Source organism: Prionailurus bengalensis, chromosome C1 (assembly GCF_016509475.1).
Source record: "Prionailurus bengalensis isolate Pbe53 chromosome C1, Fcat_Pben_1.1_paternal_pri, whole genome shotgun sequence".
Taxonomy (NCBI): domain Eukaryota; kingdom Metazoa; phylum Chordata; class Mammalia; order Carnivora; family Felidae; genus Prionailurus; species Prionailurus bengalensis.
Genome location: NC_057345.1, coordinates 148,777,885 through 148,801,862, shown reverse-complemented (window position 1 = coordinate 148,801,862; position 23,978 = coordinate 148,777,885). Strand labels below are relative to the sequence as shown.

At 37.1% G+C, this 23,978-nt stretch overlaps 2 protein-coding genes across 12 annotated transcripts in view; one reads left to right on the top strand and one right to left on the bottom strand.

Moving 5' to 3' along the window:
* Positions 1–496, bottom strand: part of PKP4 (plakophilin 4) — a 240,442-nt gene extending 239,946 nt beyond the window's left edge. For all 11 annotated transcript variants that reach the window (XM_043576776.1, XM_043576783.1, XM_043576780.1 and 8 more), the window contains exon 1: positions 391–496. The gene's annotated coding sequence lies outside the window, so the exon portion shown is untranslated. The remainder of the gene's footprint in view (positions 1–390) is intronic.
* A 304-nt stretch (positions 497–800) lies between these two features.
* CCDC148 (coiled-coil domain containing 148) overlaps positions 801–23,978 on the top strand; it is a 256,970-nt gene continuing 233,792 nt past the window's right edge. The window contains exon 1 of the mRNA XM_043576791.1: positions 801–1,201. The gene's annotated coding sequence lies outside the window, so the exon portion shown is untranslated. The remainder of the gene's footprint in view (positions 1,202–23,978) is intronic.

The following is a 23,978-nucleotide window of genomic DNA, read 5'->3' as shown; positions in this document are numbered from 1 at the left end:
GTGAGCCTCGAGGCAGACGTCCGGGAGGGCTCGGCGAGGCGCTCAAGTTCGGGGCTGGGGGATCTGGATCCGAGCAAGCCAACGCGGGGAGGGTCGTGCGCGGCGCGCAGGGGAGACCGGAGGAGAGTAATAGCCGGGAAAAGCAAATGGAGGGTGAAACTTGTGCGCCTGCCGGGGGGAGGGGAGCAGGCAGGCGAGTGCGGGCAGGAACACGAGGCGGGGCAGGAAAGCCGAGGCGGCCGCGAGGCGGTGGGGACGGAGTAACGGGAGGGAGGCGCCCGTCCCCCACGCGTCCCTCACAGGCAGGTCCCGGCTCCGGCGCGAGGGGGCGAGGGCCGGGGGCCTCGGGGGCAGGAGTCTTCGCGCCCTCCCGCGAGCCCGCACACTTACTTTTCAGGCTAGGCAGCGCCCGTCGTCGCTCGGGGGATCAGGGACATCTGCGCCGAGGGGTCGTCGCTGCGGCACCCGAAAAAATTAAAAAAGTGCGGCGGCCAAGCGGCTGCCCGCCCCTCCCTCCCCCACCCGCCCCCTCCCCCGAAGCTGCTCTCCCACCACCCCGGGCGGCGGCGGTGGCCAACTTGCCCCTCTACCCAGTGCCCATGGTGCCGCCTCCGCGGCCGGCGTCGACACGGACTCAGCCCCGGAGCCCCCTCTACTGCCCAGAGGCCGCCGCCGCCGCCCGCCCAGCCGCCAGCCCGCCTGCCCAGCCAGCCCCGGGCTCCCGGGAACGTCAGCACGCCGCCGTCTCCGGACCTGCTCCCCGCCAACGCCATTGGTCGGAAGGAGAAGGCTGGCCCTCCCTATTGGCCCGGCCCTCATATTGAACGGGCCAATGCGAACTGCGGTTTCAGGTCGCCATAGAGACCGATGCTGTTAAGAGCGAGAGGGCCTGAAGAAGGTGGGGAGTGAGGCTGGAGGTGTCTCAGGCTTGGGGAGCGGGAGGGGGTGTAGGGAAGAAATACGGGGAGATTCCCGCGTGCTGGCTCTGACACCTGAGGCAGCTTGCGCCTTGGCTTCCTGTCAACCCCAGCTGTGCATGACAGGGTTTGTGCCTCATGTCACCTCAAAGGCGGGAACAGCTGAGCCCTTATACGAATCCATGAGAACCTAGGAGTGGGCATTTCACTTTTCCTGCGTCGGGGGAACTCCCTGAGGCCTTGACCTCTGACCTTTGACCTGTGTGCAGCTTCTGCTACTCCAGGTGAGTTTGCTCCCTATCCCTTAATTCGCTGCTTCTTCCTGACGTCACTGATCCACCTGAATTCTACGTGTTTTTCTGAACCACTCCCCTTTCCCTGGGGCGGATCTTGCCTCAAAATTCTGGGTTTAAAAACTTAATGCCTAACCTAAAGGAGACTCAAAGATTTCCTTTGCATGATATTTTAGCAAGGAACTGGCTGACGTCTAATATGTTGGATGTCATCGAGTCGTCACTTAAATGTGTTCCCTGCTTTTCCAAGCAAGCCTCCAATCCCTCCATTGAAGGGTATTTATTAAAGACCCACCTGTGTGTACATTCCACACTGTGAGCATGGCAGGTGCATGCTCTTTCCCCTCAGTTTACCCAGTGGGGAAAAACAGGTGATAAAGTCAGTTCTTCATGCGTTCCGATGATCTCAGAGAGTAAAGGAAATAGATTGCAGTTGATTGAAGTTTTCTGGGTATTTTCCAGCTTACCTCTAAATTTTATGAAGAAATGAACTCAGTTATGGAATCAGTACACAGAAAAATCTTGAGCTTTAATAACAGGTTCTATGCTTTCATTTGGTCACTTTGTGCTAGCTTGTCAATACTGATTGCTTTTTGTAAATAACTTTCATAGTTAAATGCTGGCTATTCAAGTGGGTCTTCATGAAGACATTAGACTGTTAAGCATTATACTGCTCTATCACATAGCCACTGATATTCTTAGGTTCCTTCTTTTGGTGATTTTGCCATGTTAGTAAGATGTAAGAATATAATGTTTATGTTACTGCCTCTTAAGTTGGAGGGACCATATTTTGTGAAAAAGCAGTTAGGATTTTGGAAATTACAAATATTTGTTGAGAGAAAGAGATTAATGTGTGTGCAAGGTACATATATCTAACTACTGTGCTGAATTTTAAGTTGAATAATATGCTTTGGTATTAGTTTTTATCTTGCTATAGTTGAAAATTGCAAAAATAGATAAGACTTGTTAATATGGTATCTTGATTGGAAAAACACCTCTTACAATTTGTAGTAAAATGTAAACTTAGTTGATAATCTTATGCAGGGTTGAAGTGCAGAATAGAACAGTTGAACATGTGAGTGTTCCCCCCAAATATTTCCAGAATTGGGAAGGAATCAGCAGGGACCATAGAGCCTTGCCATCCTGGAAGTTTGCTCATCATGCCTTTCATTTCTGGCTTTTGTGTGTGTGTGTTTGGAAAATGAAAAAAGTAAAATGCAAATTCTTATAAGACTCATTTTTATTTATTAAAATGTTTTAAATGTTTGTTTATTTCTGAGAGAGAGAGAGACAGAGCATGAGCAGGTGACAGGCAGAGAGGGAGACACAGAATCCAAAGCAGGCTCTGGGCTCTGAGCTGTCAGCACAGAGCCTGATGCTCGGCCTGAACCCACGAACCATGAAATTATAACCTGAGCCGAAGTCGGACACTTAATGGACTGAGCCACCCAGGTGCCCCCAAGACTCGTTTTTAATGTACTAAGATGATGCCAAAGATTTGGTTTAAAAACATTTTTTAATAATAGTGAATGAAAAGAACATGGGAAAAATAACATTAATATTTCCTTTTTTCTTGCCTTAGGATAGCATAGAAAGAAGACAACAAGAATTAATTTTTTTACTCCAATAATCTTTTCTTTTTGTATTTTTCTCAGATCACAAGTGTGATGAGTATTTTGATATTGTGTATTCCATGTTTGTAATGATTAAAATCTTACTAAAGTCTACCATGAACAAGGTCCCCTAAAATGTTGTCATTATCATTATTATTAATTATTGTTATTATTATTATTATTATTATTATTTTGTAATTCTTATACTCAGTTGAAAGTACTACCATGCATTGCTGGACAAGTTTACAAAATCACTGTGTTCCACTAAGAGTTCTAGGCTCTCCAGACTTGGCTGGGTCTTCACTGATTCTCTAAACTCCTTTCCTTAATGAGGAGGGTGATTATCCAGGGTACTTCTCTCAAACCTGTCCTATTTCTGCTTTCCTCAAGTCCCCCCACTGTACTTTGTCTTCTTCCAGTTCTTTAAGTGATCTTGCCTCATATTTGGCTGAGACATCCATCATGGAGTTCCTCTATTTTAACCTTCCTAACACTCAGTCTCCATTTTTACACTTGTTCACTTACTTCAGTCCTGCTGAGAAGAGGTGCCCCTCTTCTGTGCTAAACCCATACTCTATTTCTGCTTCTGAAAATGGACCATATTCTCTCCCCAGGATTTTGCTCCATTGATTGTAAATTTCTCTCTTACATCGTATGTTATGTTCTCTCCTCCAAAAGTTTTCCTTACATGTTATGCATATCTGACACTTTGTGAAACCACCTTCTTTCAAACCTACCACCCTTTCCTCGCCTTCTTTTCACCAAAAAACAGTCTGAAGGAAATTTATTAAGGCTTTTCTTTTTTAACCTCCAGTATGCTGGTCCTTGAATACAACTAAAAAGATTCTGAAGATTGTGCGTTTTCTCCTCAAAATCATAACCCATTTTGCCAGTAAAGTTCTCTCCTACGAAAAGGGCCTTTTACTTGCTAATTGCAGTGCCTTACTTCCAGATTTCCAGTGGAGGGTGGAGACCATTGTCTCCCACTCTGAGGTTCCATATAAATGCAAATGAACAACTTGAGAAGAGGAAGCATTTAACCTGCTAGCCACACCACTTTGGCGGGTCTAACTGCTGGGAAGTAGAGGTGGGAAGCTGGGGGTTGGGGGAGGGGGGCGGGCAGGGCTCTGCTAATGCTGATGCTGGGACCTAAGGCAAAGTTCAAAAGACTAAAAACGTTTGGTGAGCACCACCTTCAAGAACAAAGTAAACAGAAATCAAAGGGAATTTTCACTTACCATCTCAGAAAGAAGTCAACGAGAACCATCATGATTATGAAAACTTTGTACCTTTCTGATGTTTATTTTCATATTAGCTCACCATGATTAATATTCCTGAAAAATCATAGCAGAGGCAGCAAAGAAACGGGAAGAGCAGAAACACTTTCTTATTTCCTTATTTCCTTTCTTATTCTTGGATGCCTATGGAGAAGGTGAGAGCAGTAAATATAAGAATTCCAAAAAACACACTAATTGATAGTTGCTTTTTCTGTTTGTTTTTAAAAGGAATGTTAAAACAGAGGCAGGTGGCAAATGAGGGAAAGAGAGCAGTGGAATAAACTGGTCCTGCAAATGGCTGCTAAAAATAATAGTTCTGCTCAGGATTGACTGACTGTATGTCACCTCCAGACCATTCTCTGAATATGCAAATCCTCCCCCTTAGAGGCCCAATCCAATACCTCTAAAGCCTTTTCTGAAAATTTCCTCACCTTACCCACCTCTGGAGAGGATGATTTCTGCCTTAGTATTTTATAGTGGCACTTAATACACTCTACCCCATGGTGTAGTTATTTGTGTGAGCCTTCTCCCATAGAAGATAGGATACAGTAAGAGTGATGACTGTAACTTCCATAGTGCTTTGGACTACTAAAGTGTCCCTCACACTAAGAAAAGCCACCATTCATTAATCCTTTTTTAGTCCTTGAAAGAATTTGACTTCTAACAATGAAAATGTAGGATCAGTAATGTTGGGAGGTACTTAGAAAAAGATGAGACTGGAAGTTCAGTGTAGAAAAGTGAGATAATGTATGGCAGAGCAGCATAGAGGTTTCTGTCATGTAGCCACCCAAGAGAGAAAAGCCTTAGATCTTATCTCTGTGAGGACCTATCTCTACCCCTCGGTGAGGTGGGGTTGGGGGGGCAGTGTGAGAAGAACTGGCTGTACATGCTTTGGCATGAAGTTATCCTATTCAGAGTTAAGGCCAAAAAATTTGGTGTATTGGGAAAAACAGTTGAAACTCAGCTTTGTCAAGCAGATTAAATAAGGGCTACCTACATTTTTTTTTCATCCGAAACATCCAGGTTGCTCCGATTCTTTTGTTGTTGTTGTTGTTTGAACACAGTGGAATCATGAGAATTTAATAACTTTATAAAATAAGAAAGGGATCAAACATCTGGTAAATGTAATAGACATGTTACTAAGTACCTATATCCACAGCCCTTGAAGTATGCAGCCCTGCAAGCCTCATGACCTAGTAGCTGACCATGGTTCAGCCGGTGGAGACCTGATTCAAATGTGACCAGTTTATTACAGACCATTGACCATACCCTATAATAGTGCCAATCAGATTCTTCTCTTAGAAATTTGAAATTAAGAGAACAAATACAGAGAGAACTGCTGTGTTGGCCCTTGTGTTTTCTGGGATCCTATTCTCCTCACAAGGCTAGAACACACTTCATTTTTTAGTACTCCATGAGCTTTCTGTTTCTTAGAGTCACCCCTCACACATTATTTCCCTGGTTTGCCTTTAGTGAGTCTGTCTCTTACAATAAAAAGGTTTTGTGACAATATTATGCAAATATTTGACAACAGAACATATATTATGACCATCTTGTTGGACTATGAAGAGCAACAAATAAATGAATGATCCAAATATTTCCTAAGTTGGGTAAAAGAGCTTTGTTTAGTGTGATGTCTATTCCTCCCCACTCCCCAAGCTCAAAGCCTTATATTCCTCAACACTTAGTTCTCCTCCTGTGAAACTGGGAGCAAGAGAAGAACTTCAAGAATATGAGCAATGTGATTGCTTTTTCAAGGTAGAATCATTTACCATGCCACTGGTAGAGGAAGAAAATAATAGAATTTATATATATTTTATACATGTATAATAATTTTTTAGAAACCAGGCTAAAAAATAAAAATAAGGTAGGAAAATTTACCAGAGATATCAGTGGCACCACAGCTCAGGGGAAACAGATTCCAAAATCTAATTTCCAGCAAATAATTAAAAAAAAATTCTCAGAAGGAAAACCAAGCTTGATCCAATATTACTGTAATATTTTAGCTAAAGTATCCAATTTTCAACAAAAATATTTGAGACATGCAAGAAGAAAGAAAGAAAGAAAGAAAGAGAGAAAGAAAAAAACAGGAAAGCATAATCCAAATTTAGAAAAATAGGTAGCCAATGTTCATGCTGTGTGGTTCCACTTGTTGGATTTAGTAGGCAACTAATCCAAAACAGCTACTATAAATACATTTAAAAACTTAAAGGAAAAATAACCCAACAAATAGGGACTCTCAATAAAGAAAAAGAAACTATAGAAAAGGAATGGAGGGGTGTGTGAGTGGTGCAGTGGGTTAAGCGTCCGACTTTGACCTCACTGCTCATGAGTTTGAGCCCTGCTTGGGGCTGACAGCTTGGAGCCTGGGGCCTGCTTCAGATTCTGTGTCTCCCTCTCTCTCTGCCCCTCCTCCACTCATGCTGTCTCTCTCTCTCAAAAATAAACATTAAAAAAATGAATAAACATTAAAAATTAAAAATAAAAAAAATAAAGGAATGGAAACTACCCAATCTGAGGAATAGAAAGGAAAAAAAGTTTGAAGAAAAATGAATAGTGCCTCAGAAACTTATGAGACAACTAGGAGTACAAGAAAGAAAGGATGGGGGACCCTGGGGGACTTGGTCAGTTAAGCACCCTACTCTTGATCTTGGTTCAGATCATGATCTCATGGTTCATGGGATCCAGCCCTGTATCAGTCTCTGCACTGACAGTGCTGAGCCTGCTTGGTATTTTCTCTCTCCCTTACTCTCTGCCCCTCTCCCACTTGCTTGCATATGCACACACTCTCTCTGTCTCTCTCCAAATAAATACATAAATCTTAAGAAAGAAAGAAATAACGGAGTGATAGAAGGATATATAAAAATATTTGAAGAAGCAGCAACCTAAAATTACCCACATTTTATAAAAAACTTAATCTATGGATCCATGAAACTCAGTAAACCCTCAATAGAATAAACATAAGAGGAATCAAAACTAGATATATCATCATCAGATTGCTGAAAGACAAAGACAAGAAAATTTTGAAGCAACAAGATCATTATGTAACAATGAAGTAACAATTTATTATGTACAAGGAGAAACCCACAGTAAAATTAACAGCTGACTCCTCATCAGAAACAAAAGAAGCCAGAGAACAATGGAAGAATAGATTCAAAGTGCTGAAAGAAAAACCTATCTGTCAAGAATTCTAGATCAAGCAAAAACAGTCTGTCAAAAATTTGGTGATCATAAATGGATGATCATAGATGGATAAATAGATCATAGATGGAAAAATGGATCATAAATGGATCTATGTTGGAAGTGTACTAATTACTAATGGTACCCATATAGCTTTGAGTGAAGCCTAAAGCAGAAGTCTGTCAGATAGATGCAGGGCACTTGGCAAGTCAACAATTTCCATTTGTAAAGTAGCTCTTGACTCAGTGCCAACCCCAGGACATCAAATGATCACCACAACAAAATGTTGTATGAAGTACTGGATTTGAAGTTATTTTCCCTAAATTTTGTGAAAATATGACTTCGTTATTTTCTTAACTCCAGAGCTCTGTCTCCGTCAGAAAGGTGGCAAGAAGCCGATTAGAACAGTAGAGGAGAGGACATAAATCATACACAAGCGCTTTCCTTATGTCCTATTCTCCTACCATGGCACCTGGCCCTTCCCATTCCTGTGTCCCTGTTTCTTTACATACCAGGTCAGCTAACTCTCATCACCGAGTTTCCCCACAGCTGGTTACAACTTCTGTGCATCTCTGGGGTTGGACTAGGGGGATAAATCAATAGCATCTGCTTGTTATTATCTTATCAGAAACCACAAGTCAAGAATGGCTATATTTTTAAAAATAAGAAAAAATGATGAAAATAGATGAAGTTAAGGCAACTGACAAGATACAACACCCATTCATGATAAAAATGTCCAACGAACTAGCAATAGAAGGGCACTTCCTTGATGTGATAGAGTGCATCTATGAAAAACCTGCAGCTATCATCACATTTGTGACAAAAGACTGAATGTTTTCTCTTAAGAATGAGAATGAAATGATATCTACTCATATCTTTTTTTATTCGACACTGTTCTGGAGGTTTTAGCCATTGTAACAAGGAAAGAAAAATAAAGTCGTAAATTGGAAAAGGAAATTTAAAGCTGTCTTTACTTACAAATGATGTGACCCTATACATAGAAAATTCTGAAAAATATACAACAAAATACTAGAAGTAGTAAATGAATTTAACAAAGTCACAAGATACAAGATAAGTACATAAAAATCAGTTATATTTTTATAAAATAGGAATTAGCAATTTGAAAACAACTTGAGAAAACAGTTCCATTCATAACACAGAAAAGAACATGATACTTAGGAATACATTTTTACAAAGTATAAGAACTCTGACCTATCGATTCAATGTGATCCCTACCAAAATCTCAGCAAATACTTTATGTAGAAATTGATAAGCCAGTCTTAAAATGTATATACATAGGAACAAGAATACCAAAAACAGCAACAGAATAGGAAGAATTAAAATATCCAATTTCAAGATTTACTATAAAGTTGCAATAGTAGAATATAGTATTGGCATAATAATAGCCATGTAGATCAATGGAATAGAATTGAAGGTACAGAAGTAAGACCTTACATTTACGATCAATTGGTGTCCAGCAAAAATGCCAAGGTAGTTCAATGGGGACTGGGGTGTCTCTTCAAGAAATGCTGCTGGGATGGGGCACCTGGATGGCTCAGTCAGTTAAGCACTGGGACTCTTGACTTCGTCTCAGGTCATGATCTCCCAGTTCGTGAGTTCGAGCGCCGTATCGAACTCTGCACTGACAGTGCAGATCCTGCTTGGGATTCTCCATCTCTACCTGTCTCTCTGCCCCTCCCCTGCTCATGCTCTCTTTTTCTCTTTCAAAATAAATAAATAAACCTAAAAAATGCTACTGGAATAATTGGACATCCATGTGCAAAATAATGAACTTATACTCTTAGGCCATACAGAAAAATTAACTCTATATACATCATAGACCTAAGAACTTTTGTAAGACTTCTGTAAGAACTATTAATTATGTAAGAACTAAAATTATAAGACTTCTGAAAGAAACATAGTACAGTATTTTTGTGACTCTGCTTTAGGCACAGATTGCTTGGATATGATACAACATCATGATCCATAAAAGAAAAAATAGATAAATTGAACTTAATAGAAATAAAGGTTTTTTTAAATAAAATTTTGGTTTTTCAAAACAACAAGAAAATGAGAAGATATGCCATAAACTGGGAAAGAATACTTTCTTTTTTCTTTTCTGTTTTTCTTATAAGTTTGTCTTTTTAGTAATCTCTATACCCAATGTAGGGTTCAAATTTTCAATCCCAAGAACAAGAGTTGCATGCCTTTTGACTGAGCCAGCAAAGCATCCCGGGAAAGAATATTTTCTAATCATCATCTGATAAAGGTCTTATATCTAGAATTTATGTAGAACTTCTAAACATCAAAACTAAGACAGCAAGGAACTCAATTTAAAAATGTGCAAAATATTTGGATAGACATTTCACCATAAAGTTATATAAATCATCACATGAAAAGATACTCAACATGATTAATCATAAAGGAAATGGACATTAAAACCACAACACAACTGTACAACCACTAGAATGGGTATAAGACAAAAGATTAATAACACCAACCTATTAATAATACCGAGTGATGACAAGGATGTGGAAAACTGGAGCTATCATAAATTATGGGTTAGTATACCCAACTCTGGAAAACCATTTGACAGTTTCTTTCAAATATAAATATAAACTTACCATATGACTCAGCAATTCTACTTCTAGATTTCTACTCAAGAAGTAAAACATGTGTCCACACAAAGGTGTTTACATCAATAATATCAGCATTTTTCATAGTAGGAAAATACTGGAAATAAAATGTCAATCAACAATGATTAAATAAAATGTGGTACAATAGAATGCTATTCAACAATAAAAATAACTGTGGATACATGCTACAACATGGATAAACCTACAGTATATTATGCCAAGAGGAAAAATCCACAAGAAGCCACATGTTTGATGATACCATTTGTATGACATTTCCAAAAACGGAAAAAAAAAAAAAATAGAAACAAAAAGCAGATCAGGGATTACCTTGGGCTGGGACCAGAAGATTGAATCCAAGTGGCTATGACATAACTTTTTCAGGTCATGGAAATATTCTAGAACTGAATGATGGTGATGGTTGCACAATTATACATTTATTAAAAATCACATTGCATGCTTGTAATGGATATATATTCATGGAATATAAATTATATCTCAATAAAACTATCGCAAGGAAAAACTTTAAAAAATGACATAGGCACATCTTAAAACTCTCATATATGATCACTTAGTAAATTTGGAAACAATTCTCTTTTTTAAAAATGTTTTAATGTTTATTTATTTGAGAAAGAGAAGGAGAGAGAGAGAGAGAGAGAGAGAGAGAGAGAGATCGATCATGAGTGGGGGAGAGTCAGAGAAAGAGGGAGAAACAGAATCCGAAACAGGTTACAGGCTCTGAGCTGTCAGCACAGCACCTGATGCAGGGCTCCAACTCGTGAACCACGAAATCATGACCTGAGCTGAAGTTGGTCGCTTAACCAACTGAGTCACCCAGGTGCCCCGGAAACAATATTCTAACGTGACAGAAAATCTTCCCAACAGCATTTCAGTGAATTGAGACCCCAGGTTTTAAACGTTAAAGGAAAAAAAAAAAAAACTTCAGGGAGAACTGATTTTTTTTTTTTTTCAACGTTTTTATTTATTTTTGGGACAGAGAGAGACAGAGCATGAACGGGGGAGGGGCAGAGAGAGAGGGAGACACAGAATCGGAAACAGGCTCCAGGCTCCAAGCCATCAGCCCAGAGCCTGACGTGGGGCTCGAACTCACGGACCGCGAGATCGTGACCTGGCTGAAGTCGGACGCTTAACCGACTGCGCCACCCAGGCGCCCCAGGGAAAACTGATTGATAGAGAAGTCAGAAATTTGTCAGAGAAAAACCCTAAACTACAACCTTAGTATAAGTATTAGATGGAGTTGAAATTTGAGTGTTATAATTGAGTACATGAAGTCAAAATTGTATTTCTTCTGTATCTTTTTGTGATATATATTTTAGCTTTTATGGCCCTTATAGCTAAGCATGGGAATAAAATGATCTTAGACTTGAATCCTTCTGTTATAAGATATTAAACCATGATTTTCAAGGTAATGCAACATTTATCACAAAATTCTCACTAAAATTTATTTAAATTATCAGTACTATATATTTCAATACATCTTTTTTGGTACTTGTGTATTTTCTTATATTTGTGTTTTATAATTTGTATAATGTTAGTATGGTATTACATTTAAAAAACTTATAATAGGGGCGCCTGGGTGGCTCGGTCGGTTAAGCATCCAACTTCGGCTCAGGTCATGATCTCACGGTCCGTGAGTTCGAGCCCCACGTCGGGCTGTGTGCTGACAGCTCAGAGCCTGGAGCCCATTTCAGATTCTGTGTCTCCCTCTCTCTCTGCCCCTCCCCTGTTCATGCTCTGTCTCTCTCTGTCTCAAAAATAAATAAACGTTGGGGCGCCTGGGTGGCGCAGTCGGTCAAGCGTCCGACTTCAGCCAGGTCACAATCTCGCGGTCCGTGAGTTCGAGCCCCGCGTCGGGCTCTGGGCTGATGGCTCAGAGCCTGGAGCCTGTTTCCGATCCTGTGTCTCCCTCTCTCTCTGCCCCTCCCCCGTTCATACTCTGTCTCTCTCTGTCCCAAAAATAAATAAACGTTGAAAAAAAAAAATTAAAAATAAATAAATAAATAAATAAACGTTGAAAAAAATAAATAAATAAAATAAATAAATAAAAAATAAAAAAAATAAAAAACTTATAATAATGTTTAATAATAGATATGTGATTGATAATGTTTGAAGGGGAGACCTCAGTTTTTTAATTTTATTTTTTAAAATTTATTGTTTATGCATGTACGTATGTATGTATTTATTTATAAGAGAGAGAGAAAGAAAGTGAGTGAGGCAGGGGCAGAGAGAGGGGGGGACAGAAGATCTGAAGCAGGCTCTCTGCTGTCAGCCCAGAGCCTGATGTGAGGCTTGAACTTACAAACATGAGATTGTGACCTGAGCCAAAGACAGATGTTTAAACAACTGAGCCACCTAGGTGCCCCAAGAGACCTCAGTTTTAATAGAATATATTTAGATAAAATGTACCTTCGTTCCCTGTTGTTTTGGTTTGTTTCTGTTGCTTTTTTAGTTTTTCTCTATTGTCTACCTCAGGTGGTAGGAATAAATCTTTGGAAGACTACATTCTAATTTTTTGGTGTTTTCTTTGTTTTGAAGATCAGATCATTTACCTCTAACAAGTCACATTTGAATTTTTAACATCATTAGAGACAATAATCATAAATGTGATCCAACTTGAGAGAGGTCAATGAAATCTTGAGTTGTATTGAGAAATTTATTCTTTTGACATAGCCAAGTGATGTAAAAGTGAGACATATATAACAAAAATACACTAGAAAGAAGGCCATGGAAATTGCCATAAAGTAGAGAATTTGAGATAAGAAAAAAAATTCCATCCACACAGAATTAATTCATTTTTATGGTCAGTAGAAAGCCTGATTTCAAAATTCTAGGCTTTCAATGATTTACTATTTGGCTTTGGAAAACTCATTTTTTTTTTCCACTGACTGCCCCACATTAATGAAAATGAGATATAACATACTTCTCCATTCTCACAAACATTACTCATTAACTTTTAAACTTAAAAAAGGTGAAATACATAAACTTCTGAACTTTTAGTATGAGTATACTACTGTACCTATATCTGACCATTAGTATTGGGGTCTTTGGTATCTAAGAATTTAGCTAAGAAGAGGTCTCCTCATTTCTACTTTACTTCAGCTTTCCTTTTTGCTTTCTCCCTTCTAGTTCTCAACAGGTAAAAAAATAATGATAATAATTATCATAGTCTGAAATACCATAGAAACCAACCATCAGCATTTTATTAATTTAATCTTTTTTTTTTTGAAGCCACTATAAACAGTTTCTCATAGGCTTATGTTAGGAGATCATAATCTCATGGTCAAATATACTTAAATTATAATATGTTCATCTAGTGCTTATTTCAATGATCAGTTTTCTAGAATTATAGAATTTTAGAGCTGGAAAGAACATTAGAGATTATAAACCAACACTAAAACTGGCTATATAACTCTCAACTAAGATTCTTTCCATCCAACCTTTTCAATTTCTCTGGTAAGGAAGAAATTTATATGATTTGGACATTTCACTCTTTGCCATACATATGCATGTGACTAAATTTTTCAAAGCTAAAATAAGGGCACCTGGGTGGCTCAGTTAGTTAAGCATCTAACTCCTGGTTTTGGCTCAGGTCATGATCTCATGGTTCCATGAGTTTGAGCCCAATGTCAGGCTCTTTGCTGATAGTGTGGAGCCTACTTGGGATTCTCTCTCTCCTTCTCTCTCTCTCTCTGCCCCCACCCCATGCTCTCTCTAAACAAACAAACAAACAAACTTTTAAAAACAGATTAAAAAAAACAATTAAAACATTTTTTCCAAAGCTAAAATAATTTCAATTTAAAGATTTTTGTAGATTTTTATGTTATGTTTTAACATTAGAGGTAAAAAAATATGCATTTATGCCAAGAATTCTCTTCCTTGCATTTATAAATGACTACTTTATCCACACCGCTCTTCTACAATATTATTTGTGAAGAGATGATAACTTAAGGTATTTGTATTTAATCTTCAACATGTATGCTCTATAATTATTTTTTATGGTCCAGAAATTGAGTCAAAACCATGTCGACCACCACATCTATATTTTAAAAGCTGACAAAGTGTGTTTGATATAGTTGGTGGAAGAGGATTGAGCTCAAAGTCAGGAGATCTGGCTGAGTTTTATCCTTGCCTATGCTACCTGCTTCTTCTTGTCTTGGCCAAGTCATTTAATCTCTCTTGTGTTTACTGATCTGTAGAATGTAACAGTCACACTAAAATATTCTCTGGGCTTAGGTTAATTTGTGTATAAAGTGAAATGCTGCATGATCTCATTCTAAATCTTGGCTTGGTTTTCTTTATTTTCTTGAAGGAAATTTACCAAAAGTGTTTTTATCACTTTGCTGTAGCCATTGGAATTTGTTTTTTCTCATAAACTGTCTTTGAATATACTTCTTTCTCTTTCTTGGTTCAATATCTGCCTCTCCCCTTAACTCCAGTTATATTTTGCCTTCTTTTCGCTCCTTCTAGAAACTTATCTTTATCCTTAGGGAGCAAGTCTCTACTAAGAAAAAAAGATGATAGAGGTCTACTTGTATGCATGTTGAAGAGCACTGCCTATGAGTTAATCTCCCTTCACTGGCAGGGAGTAGCATAGACAGCTCAGGTGTATGGACTCTAAAGCCTGGGTATGCATCTGGTCTCTACCACTCAGTACTATATGATCTTTACCACAGTTTCCTATTCTGAAAAATGGGAACAACAGTGTTGCTTAAATGTTATTTTGAGAATTAAGTCAATCAAAATAGATAAAGCTGTTGGCATAGTGCCTGGCTTGTAAGAAACTGCTCAGTAAATGTTCACAATTATTGCACCTACTCTATAGACCCTCATAAAGTGGTAAACACTTTAGCACAGCTGGAAGAGGAAAGGATAAAGCTGAGGCAGGGGAATATTTCTGGGTGAATTGAATGGTGTGTTTTTACAGTTCAGGGCCTTTTGTAACAACCTTCTTTATTTCCTACTCCTTGCCCTTTTCATCCTACTGGGATGTAAACGTTGGGCAAAAGTATGACGAAGAGGAAGATTGACACAACTTATTGGTGATGTCTCTTATTTAATTTGCAGGAATGGCTACCAATGGCAACTTTTTCCTTCAAGTAAATTATCCATTTGAAATGTGATTTTGTTTTGTTTTGTTTTCTGCCAGCATTTTCAACTGGCATGCCATAATTATTATACTCTGAAACATTAAAGAAAAAAGCCCAAGAATTGTCCTTTGGGCAGGTCTATTTATGTAATGCTCCATTTGAGAAATAGCACTGGAAAAAACTGTTCTTAGCAAAGAATGTTAATTGATGAAAACATTTCTTTGCTAACAGTCTAAGGGAAGCAATCTGTTCTTAGCTCTTTAAACCACAAAATAGATTTAGCCATTCATGAACAAAAGCCAATTATTTATTTTCAATACTACCTTTAACAAATCTTGTTTTTTGATAACGGAGCTCTTTTTCTATTCTCTATCAAAGTAGATTTTAAAAATATAACCACTCTTTTAATAAGAAAAAGACAGCCAGATCTAATAGCAAGATTATCATAGGGTACAAAGCATATTTTCCACCTTAATATTTAACTATGTGTGCTTTTTAAATAGGGAGGGGCTTATCCATTTTGATTAAGGAGTCTGTTATACCTGATGTTCTGTAGAGCTAGCGTAACAAATATGTGATATAAAAAAAAAAGCACAAGAGATGATTTGGGTGAGAGGAGAAAATTTATAGTGTTTAGAAAATTATACTGCACATACCTGATGTGAACATGGAAGATATTGAATCTGGATAAATCAATGAGTATTTCACTTTTCCTCATGGTCTTCTAAGAAAGAAGGAAAGGATTAGTACATGTACTTTGTCAGATCATAATCATTGTTTTTGAAGTTCAAAAAGAAATATATCAACAAAAGTAGAAATTAGAATTCCCAAGCCATAGGATGTCACTTGGCAAAAAATATGCCTTTTAATAAAACATCTTCAGCATATTTTTATTTAAAATACTAGCATAAGAGAAAAACTCACGTATTACATGATCATGTAGAAGAGGATACACAACACAGTAACAACAACAACAAAAACTGATTAAAAAATGAGTAGAGGAACTAAACAGACATTTTCCCAAAGAAGATATACAAATGGCTAACATGTACATGAAAATGTGCTCAGCATCACTAATCATCAGGGAAATGCAAATCAAGACCACAATGAGATATTACCTCACAACTCTCAGAATGGCTATCGTTAAGACAAGAGATAAGCATTGGTGAGAATGTGGAAAAAATGTGTACTGTTGGTGGGAATGTAGATTGGTGCAACCATTATGGAAGGCAGTATGGAGGTTCCTCAAAAAGTTAAAAATAGAGCTACCATATGATCCAGCAATTCCACATTTTGATATCTATTCAAAGGGATAAAATCACTATCTCAAAAAGATATCAGGAGCCATCAAGTTCATTGCAGCATTATTTATAATAACCAAGATATGGAAACAACCTAAGCATCCATCAAGGGATGAATGGATAAAGAAGTCATACACACACATGCACACACACACACACACACACACACACACACACACGCCAAAATATTATTCAGCCATAAAAAAGAAGGAAATCCTGCCATTTGAGACAACATGGATGGACGTTGAAGGCACTAATGCTGAGTGAAATAAGACAGGAAAAGATAAAAACTGTATGATCTCATTTAAATGTGGAATCTAAAAGGTTAGAATTCACAGATACAGAGATCAGATTGGTGGTTGCCAAAAGCAGAAGAGGGCAAAATGGGTGAGGGCCTCCAAAGATAACAACTTTCAGTTATAAGATTAATCAGTCCTGGGGATGTAATGTGCAACATGGTGACTAAAGTTTAAAATACTGTATTGTATATTTGAAAGTTGCTAAGAGAGTAGATCTTGAAAGTTATCATCCGCATGCACAACATTTCTAACTATGTGAGGTAACAGATGTTAACTAAACTAATTGTGGTAATCATTTCACAATACATACATATATCAAACCATCATGCTGTATACCTAAAACAAATACAATGTTGTATGTCGATTATATTTTATTAACTGGTTAAAATTTAATAAAAATGGTTAAATGGTAAATTTTATATATATTTTACCATAATAAAAATTTATATTGTTATCACTCTTACTAGTAAAAAGAAGCTACAATTACATAAGAAAAAATAAAGAAGTCAATAGATGTTCCAGGATATATAAGGTAACTAAGTTCTGTGCTTATTCTGCACCCTTCTAATTAGATATTTCTGATTTATTTTGGATTTTTTGGTGTGATATTTAGCTTATAAATGTAACGGTTAATATAATTAGTTCTGAGAATCTCATCATTTTGCTTCTTTTTTTAGAGTTTTTGTTTTAATTAAAAAACATTTTTAATGTTTATTTTTGAGAGAAAGAGAGAGAGACAGACAGAGACAGAGCGTGAGCGGGGGAGGGGCAGAGAGCGAGGGAGACACAGAATCTGAAGCGGCTCCAGGCTCTGAGCTGTTAGTGCACAGCCGGATGTGGGGCTGGAACGCATGAACTGTGAGATCATGACCTGAGCTGAAGTTGGACGCTTAACCGACTGAGCCACCCAGGTACCTCTAGGGTGTTTTTTTGTTTGTTTGTTTGTTTGTTTGTTTGTTTTGTTTTAATGTTTACTTTTTGAGAGAAAGACGGAGCACAATTGAGAGCAGGGTAGAGAGAGAGAGGGAGACACAGAATCTGAAGCAGGCTCTAGGCTCGAGCTGTCAGCACAGAGCCCAACATGGGGCTCAAACTCACTAACTGTGAGATCATGACCTGAGCCAAAGTTGGATGCTTAACTTACTGAGCCACCCAGGCACCCCTCTTCATTTTGCTTCTTATGTATTGTACATTTAGATTTTTCACAGTTTAATTTGGCCAAATGATAGCTCTAGAAATGAAAATCCCATTTTTATTAGGACCCATGTAAGAGATGTTAAGGTTGCCCTAATTTGTCCAAATTTAGGGCTGTATGCTAATCCACTCACATCAGGATTGTATTAGTACTTCAGATTTTGTTCCAAGTTCTCCTTCCATGAGATCTTTGGATGATCTGCTAATATAGCACATAGGAAATGATTCTCATTGTTAAGCATATTCATTTACTTTTTACTAGACTACTGAACATCCATCAGAAATGAGCAGCCTGAGGTAGATTTGTAGTCATTTTTATTTGCACCATAATAACTAATACTTACATAGCATTTATGTATGCCTGACACAGTTCTAAGTACTTCGTTTACATAATTTCATTTAGTCTCTATAAGAACTATATGAAGTAGGTATACTGTTATTATCCTCACTTTATAGTAAATTATGGCACAGATAAATTATTGTACTTGTTCAAAATTACTCAGCTACTAAGTGGCAGAGCTGGGATTTGAACCCAGGTATTCTGGTTCTGGAGTCTGGCCTTAATGCACTGTATTACATGAAAGACTTAGAGTTGAGTTTCTAAGTTCCAAATGATCTAATTTCCTGATAGATCTTTATTTTTTTTTCCTGTTTCATATTTCTCTTCTCTTTAAATATTGAACATTAGGACGGAGATGAGTTGTATTTTTAAAACAACTTTATTAAGGTATAATTTACATAAAACAAAATGTACCTATTTAAAACATTTTTTATTTTAGAGAGAGAGTGCAAGTGGGGGAGAGGGGCAGAGGGAGAGAGAGAGAATCACAAGCAGGCTCCATGCACAGTGCAGAGCCCAACGTGAGGCTTGAGCCCATAACCCTGGGATCATGACCTGAGCTGTAAATCAAGAGTCAGATGCTCAACCAACTGAGCCACCCAGATAACCCAAAAATGTACCTCTTTTAAAGTATGGTTTGATAGGTATTGGTAAACCAATCACCCTTATAGGTACCAATGCAATCATTTCTCTCATTTCACAAATTTTCCTTACTGCCCCTTGCCAGGCAACAATTGATCTGGGTTTTGTCATTACACATTAGATTTATTTCGTTTAAATGGAAGCAATACAGCATGTTTCTCTTTTGTGTCTGACTTCTTTCACTCAGCATAGTGATTTGAAATTCAGCCATATTGTGTGTATCATTAGTCCATTCCTTTTTATTGCTGAGTAGTATTGTATTATATGTATATACTACAATTTGTTTATTCATCTACCCATTGATGGACATTGAATTTCAGTGTTTGGTTATTATGAGTTAGCTGCTATGAACATTTGTGTACAAGTCTTTGTGTAAGCACACATTTATATTTCTCTTGGAGTTGGTGGGCCTTATGGTAAGTTTATGTTTAACTGTTTAAGAAACTGCCAGCATTTTCCAAAGCAGCTATACCATTTTATATGTCTATCGGTAATGTATGAATTTCCATTTGCTTTATATTCTTGTCAACACTTGGTACTGTCAATGTTTTAAATTTTAGCTACTCTAATGTGTGTCATGGTATCTTATTGTGGTTTAAATTTGCATTTCCCTGATGACTACAGATGTTAAACATCCTTTCATGTGTTTGTTGGGCATGTATGTATCTTCTATTATGAAGCAACTGTTCAAATAATTTGCCTTTTTAAATTGGGTTGTCTTACTATTGAGCTATAATGTTTTTACATATTCTGGATACAGGTTCTTTGTCAAATATACATAACACAGATATTTTCTCCTAGTATTTTGTTTGTAATTTAAGTTCCTGGATAGTATGTTTTGAAGAGCAAAAGTTTTAATTTTTATTAAGTCTACTGTATCAATTTTTTCTTTTATGGTTTGGGCTGTGCTGCCTTATCTGATAATTCATTGCCTACATTCAAAGTGATGAAGGTTTATGTCAGTTTTATTCTAGAAGTTTTATAATTTTACCTGTTGTATTAATTTTAATGTATGGTATAAAGTAAGGCTTGACTTTCATTTTTTTCCAGTAGATATCCAGCACCATTTGTTAAAAAGACCATCCCGTCCTCACTGAATTTATCAGCATACATTTGTCAAAATCAACTGAATGTAAAACTAAAATGAGCTATCATTTTATATCCATTAGGATGGCCATTATTAAAAAAGATGAAAATATCCCCCCAAATAACAAGTGTTGGCAATGATGTGGAGAAACTGAAACCGTTGTGGACTGTTGGTGGGAAAGTAAATAGTGCAGCTGCTATGGAAAAGTCAATTTCTCAAAAAATTAAACATAGAATTACCATATGACCCGGCAATTCCACTTGCAGATATATACCCCAAAGAGGTGAAAGCAGGGACTCAAACAGATTATTTGTATACCCATGTTCACAGCAGCATTATTCACAATAGCCAAAGGTGGAAGCACCCCCAGTGTTCATGGAAGGATGAATGGATAAACAAAACGTGGTATATGCATATAATGGAATATTATTCAGCTTTGAAAAGTAAGGAAATTCTGACACATGCTACATGGATGAATCTTGAAGACCTAACGTTAAATGAAATAAACCAGTCACAAAAGGACAAATATTGTATGATCCCACTTATATGAGGACATATAGAGTAGTCAAATTTATAGAGACAGGAAGTAGAATGGTGATTTCTAGGGGTCAGAGGGGAGGGCAAGGGTGAGTGAATAAATATGGAGTTACAGTTTGGGAAGGTGAGAAAATTATGGAGATGGATGGTGGTAATAGTACACAACAATGGGAATGTACTTAATGACACTCAAAAATAGTAAATTTTATGTTTATATATATCTTACCACAATTTAAAAAATCAACCCACCATATTTGTTGATTTCTAGACTTTCTTCTGTTTCGTTGATCTATATGTCTATCCTTAAACCAAAACCACAATGTCTTGATATTTGTATCTTTTATAGTAAGTCTTAAGATGAGATAGTTAAGTTCTCCAAGTGTGTTCTTCCTTTTCAAAATGATTTTGGCTGTTCTAAGTCTTTTGCTTTTCTGGAAAAATTTAAAATCAGCTTTCAATTTCTATTTTTTAAAGAAGCCAACTTAGGAAGTTTATTGGGATGGCATTACATTTCATATTACTATCGGGAGAACTGACAATATCATCAAGTTTTTGAACCATTAATGTAGTATATCTCCTCTTTTATTTGGATTTTCATTAATGTCTCTTGGGAATATTTTCCAGTTCTTAAGGTAGAGGTCTTGAATGTACATTGTTATATATTCCTAATTTCAAAGTTTTTATGGGTTTTTGTTTTGTTTTTATAGAGAGGGAGAGAAGGGGAGGGGAGTGTCAGAGGGAGAGGGAGAGAGAGAATCTTAAGCAGGCTCCATGCCCAGTGCAGAGCCAGATGAGGGGCTTGGCTCTATCTCATGACCTTGAGATCATGACCTGAGCTGAAATCAGGAATCTGACAGACTGACTGAGCCACCCAGGTGCCCCATTTTGATGCTATTTTAATGGTATTTTTAACTTCATTTTTCAACTGTTCATTGCCAATATGTAGAAACACAATTGAATATTGTATATTGTTCTTATATCCTATGACTTTGCTAAACTCACGTATTAATTTCAGTAGGTTTTGTTTGTTTATTACTTGGTATTTTCTATAGGTACAATATGCTGTCTTTGAATAAAGACGGTATTAGTTCCTCTTTCCAAAGTCTCTGCATTTTATTTTCTTCTGTTATGTGTGCTTGTGAAGACCAGAACAATGCTGACTAGGAGTTGTCAAAGTATACATCATTGCCTTATTTATAATTTAGAATGAAAAGCATTCTTTTACCTTGCAATATGATTATAATTATAATTTTTTTCAAGTGCCCTTTATCACGCTAAAGAAGTTCCTTTGTATCAAAGTTTGTTGAAAGTTTCAATTATGAGGTGATGTTAAATTTAGTCAAATATATCTGCATCCTAAGATGATCAAATGTTTTTTCTGCTTTATTTTGTTAATATCCCTAATTTAATTGATATTCAAATGTTAAACCAACACTACATTCCTAGGATTAACATCACTGGGTCAAGTCTACTATTCTTTTTTTTAATTTATTTTTTAATTTTTTTAAATGTTTATTTTTAAAAAAAAATTTTTTTTAACGTTTATTTATTTTTGAGACAGAGCATGAATGGGGAGGGTCAGAGAGAGAGGGAGACACAGAATCGGAAACAGGCTCCAGGCTCTGAGCAGTCAGCACAGAGCCCAACCCTTTATAAATAAATAAACATTATTTTTTTTAAAAAAAAGATTTGGTCTGTGTTCCTTCTTTAAAGTCGGAAGGAGTTTGGTTGGGATTAGCATTATTTTTTCCTTAAAAGATTAATAGAATTTACCAGTAGAATGATCTGGCTCTGGAAGTTTGTCCTTCAAGGTTTTTTTTTTTTTTTCAATAACTAATATAATTAATTTAATAGGTATGAGGCTATTTAGGTTTTCTATTCTTCAATAATCTTTCATAATTTACATCCTTCAGTAATTTGTACATTCCATATATGTTGAATTTCTTGGCATAAAGTTGTTGATAATGTATTCTCTTATTATCTTTCAAGGTATATATTGTCTGTAGTTATGGCCCTTCTTTCATTTCTGATATTGATAATTTGTATCTTCCTGGTTTTTGATCAGTCTATCTTGTGATCTTCTCACCTTCCCAGTGGTTCATACTTCAGTGCCTTATACCTCCACCCTATCCAGTTGCGCTGGTCAGAAACTAGGGAGAGAGCTTGGACAGCTTCCTCTCCCTTATTCCCCTACTGTTCCTAGCTGTATACTCTCTTCATCAGCAAATCTTGGTGTCTTAAATTTTATTGACTACATCCATTTCTTACCATTGCCACTGAATTAGTACAAGCCAAATATCGCCTCTCACCTGACCTATTGTAACAGTCCCTTAACTGACTTCTGTATATCCCCTCTAATCATTCACCCAATATCTCAGGCTAGAGTGATCTTCCAAAACACAGTCTACACATGTCACCTGCTTCCTTAAATCTCAATGGATTCTCACTGGTCTTAGATAAAGAAACTAATCCTAAACCAGGCCTAAGAGGCCCTGCCTACCTCTCTTTTTCTGTCACCATAAGACCCCTCATTCTATTTTCTAGTCATACTGGATTTTTTTCAGTTCTTGGGAGATTTCACCTTCCTTCTTGCCATAAGATCTCAGCAAATGCAATTATCTTTTTTGGAATGTCCTTTTTCACCTTTGAATCATCTCCTTCAGATTAATTCTGATTTATCTGTAGATTTTAGCTCCTATCACTTCTTCAACACAGCCTTCCTTAACCTTTAAACATGCACCCTGTGTATAATTGTATAAAACTACTTATGTCACTGCCACTTTATCCCCAGTGGAAATAAGCATTAGGCACTACATAAATATTTGTTGAACGAATGAGTCAATGATTGCCTTCTTATTTTTATAGAATTATGAGCATGATAGATGCTAAATGAATATTGTTGACCACTTTATGAGTTATTGCCTAATATGCATCATTTCATATATTCTGAATGACAGTTTATTTATAGCCTCTAAAAATGAGGTTCATATTTCATTGAAAATAATAGCATAGAAGAATTTAATTCCACATAAACTTTCATTACGAGGGTAATTTTTTTCTTTTTAAAAATATGGTTGAAAGATTCGCCTCCTGGTTGCTGTTTGCCATTTGTACTTCTACGGGGAAAAGGCCTACTTCCAAAATATTTCAGTTTTCAACTGTATAGATTGTGTAAATTTTATAAAGGAGGCAACACTATCCTCCTGTAATAGTATTAGGTAGTTCTGACATCTCTCCCTCTCACACACATACTCTTGAGCACCAGAGACTTACATTGCCAATACATTTTCATTGTCCAGTTTAGCCACCATTTATTGTCTTGTATATTCCTAATTCCATGTTCAGTATCATGAAGCTTCAAAACAAGTATTACTAATAATGCAACATGCATAAGGAGTACTATTTTACACATTAAAAAATTAGGTGAATTACTGAAAGTCATTGTAAGTGCCAGGGCCAGGATTTGCAAAGCCCCAAAACCTATACTGTCCCTGCTACTTCTTCATGAGACAATTCTTGATTATATCATGGAAAATTGAGAGTTGACTTCAGATATG